We start from the raw sequence: 3,394 nt of genomic DNA, 5'->3' as shown, positions 1-3,394 counted from the left end.
CCCTCTGTCACTCGGAAGCTGAGAGGATCGTGTCCCTGCTGCCCTGCGGCTTCCCTGGGAGTCGTCGAATTCTTTTGATGATAACAAGGTATTACATACTTCTAATAATTATATTAATCATATTGAGTATTTAATTACCAATGTGAGATGTCCAAGACATTACAGTCCTCATGGCATGGTAACTACCAGTAAAGGATGATGAACCTCTAAGTGATTTTTTTGTGACAAAGGATTGCCTTGCTTTCCTGACCTCTCATGTACTTAAAGGACACTAAATCTTAAGAGGTTTATGATGCAGGAGTGTTTGTTACTGGAGTACAATCCTGTCCATTCTGATTGACACATGTTTTATATTTATATAAGTACATTTATTTATATATATTATTTTTTTTAAATATTATATATTCTCTATAGTAATGGCCATTAGTTATTTCTTAGTACCTGATATTCCTTTCTTGCATACAAATAGAAGCTTTCCCTGTTAGTGAACGGCTACAGAAATTAAAGAATACATTCTTCAGGCTGCTAGCAGGTGATGTAACTGTGAGGCAAACTCTGGCAGATGAGATATGAACAGAAGTGAAGTTTGTTACTTTTGAGCCTCATTCTTGCAGACAAATGTGCACTCTGTCATTTGTATTGGCTACGAGCTAGAAAGGATGATTATATCCTTAAATAAGCAGACAAAAGAAATGCCCTCAAAATGACAGAGCAAGGAGAAAAGAGAGTCTGGCTTCCCTGAAACATGGACCTCCTTTTGTCTAAGCTGTTACATGTTAAAAAATAAGTCATTTATCTTCTGAAGATAATGCTATTTGAGGTTGCTATTACAGTACTCAAACCAGTATCCTTACCAGTATGTTATCACTAGGTAATATTCTCAATTATGTGTCTGAGTGGTATCTATTGGCACTTATTCAATACATGTACACACACTCTTTTTTATTCATACATACACAGTTATTGTACTTTGTGAGAAGAGACATGATTTCTTATTCATCGTTCTCTCCACAGATTAGTACCATGTCTATAATTGTACAAATGATTGTAGTAATCATTGCATTGGTAATTATGATTATTTATTATTAGAGCTTACTATTCTTTATAGCAGCAAGGAAGGTTCTCCATCATCCTTTAGAAAGATTTGATCACATGACAATTCATTAGGCTTCTATTATTTCTTATGTTTGTGAAATCATTTCATGTGTTCAGTTTTTAATGAATTACTTTTTGAAAAAGTTTTGGATGTATGCATTTGAAAAGATATTTGTGTGTGTTCTTCTGTCTGTGTGTCTATCTGTCTGTGTGCCAAAGCTCAAAGAGGAAATGATTTGTAAATCACACAAACATAAGAGAATTCAGTTGCATGTGTCCATCATCATAAAAGATTTTAGTCCTGCTTGGTTGACATATTTATTTTCTATCCCCATAGTAGATGTGGACTATTGCATGCTGTTATGTTATCTTTCCTGCTTTTTGGACTCACAGTTACCATACAATAATATCTAAAATTTTACACGTTAGAAAATATCCAAATTTGAAATCCCCCAAAAGCTAAATGATGAAAAAATTCCCTGGAATCAAGTTAGGAAGCTCCATAATCTTTAGCATTAGGATACTATTCGGTATACCTGGTCTTGTTCAGTATATTGGAAAAGACATTCCAGAATTTTCTATGAACATGATTGTGATGATGCAGTGGCTAACTTGAGATAGCTGAGTACTGGGCCTCTGGAGAAACGATATCTCAAAGAGGGGATGTGGATAAGGAGGGCACATGGGTCTCAGGAAAAAAATGCTTGCAAGTGTAAAGTAAATATAATCCAATCTAACACTACAGGCACAATAAAAACAAACACAATGAAATCACATAAGTGGTTGAATCTCCTTTCTTTTCCAATGTTACTTGTTTGACAAAGTGTAGAAATGAAGCAAAGACAAGAAAAATTATAATACCTCCCTCAGATCAGAGCAGTTGCCCAATAAATGTCATAGAAATCAGTTTATCTGAACTTATTCTGCTCTATGCCACTCTCTGTCCCTAATCACCACTGATCCTTTTTAGTTATAGATAGGTAAGGGGCTGTGGGTTCTTCAACTGGTCTAAGAAGTTCCAAGATTTAGATAACATGGTCAAGTTTAAACTACCCTATTTTACTCTAATGTGCATGAATTAACATATCATCAGCTTGGAGATAGTTCCCAGTAGGGAATGAGATCAAGCAAAGATATTGAACTCAACTTTATTTTCCACAACATTTCACAAGAGCATTTAAAAAATATCTTTACTACATTGCCCAGGTAAGATGCTGGGCCAGCACTCCAGTCTGTGATCATTGACAAGGGGCTGGTCAGCTCAACTGTACTCCCTCCACAAGAGACAGTTCTGTGCTGCCCAGGGAAGGTGTGGGCCCACTCTCTTGTGTGTGACAGTCTTTTGGGGAGTGGTCTCCAGCTCTCAAGTAGCAGAGCTGGCCCTGGTGGCATGAGTTCAGGAGAGCTGGAGGCACTCAGCTATATCCAGGACCAAATCCAGGACTTAGAGTTAGCACAAGGAACATTGAATACATCTATGAACTTCTGTAGGAGCCAGTCCTGCAGAACTAAAGCTGCAGAATTTCCATGGCACAAGGCAAAGAAGAGTCGTTTTTTTTTTAATGTCTCATTCTTTTCTTTTATTAGATGTTTTCCTTATTTACAATATTTCCTTTCCTAGGTTCCCCTCCAAATAAAGAAAATAAAGAAAAGAAAAGAAAAAAAAACCAAAAACTAAAACAAAGCCCTGTTCCCTCCCCCTCCTTCTGCTCACCACCCCACCCTCTCCTGCTTACTGGCCCTGGCATTCCCCTACATTAGGGCACAGAACCTTCACAGGGCCAAGGCCCTCTCCTCCCACTGATGACCAACTTGGCTATCTTCTGCTATACATATGCTGCTGGAGCCAGAAGAGACCTGATGAGATCCCATATTGAAAGTGTGGTAGAAGCCAGAAGCTTTGAATCAGGCCAATAACTAATTACAATGAACATTTGCAAGGGAAGCTGCTTGGACAAAAGTGTATTTTGTATGACACACTGTGACATATGGCAACTTCCATGGTGTGTCTTCTTTTGTTTTGATTTATTTTGTTGTCTTTTGTTTAGGGGAAGAGTGCAAGGATAGAAGACAGGTGTGGTAGGAGAGGGAGAGGAGTGGGATTGAGGTACATATTGTAAAATTCACAAAGAATCAACCAAAAAAAGTTTAAAAAATTGCTACTGCATGAGATTCTTGAAAAACGTGACCATTTTATTTACTTATTTTTAAAGTATCTTTATTTTTATAGAACTTCATGCATATACACAGTATAATATGATAATATCTAAATCCCACTTCCTCCAAGGATTTCTGCTCC

This window comes from Mastomys coucha, unplaced genomic scaffold (assembly GCF_008632895.1).
Source record: "Mastomys coucha isolate ucsf_1 unplaced genomic scaffold, UCSF_Mcou_1 pScaffold18, whole genome shotgun sequence".
NCBI classification, from domain to species: Eukaryota; Metazoa; Chordata; class Mammalia; order Rodentia; family Muridae; genus Mastomys; species Mastomys coucha.
Note: the sequence above shows the minus strand (reverse complement) of the source record.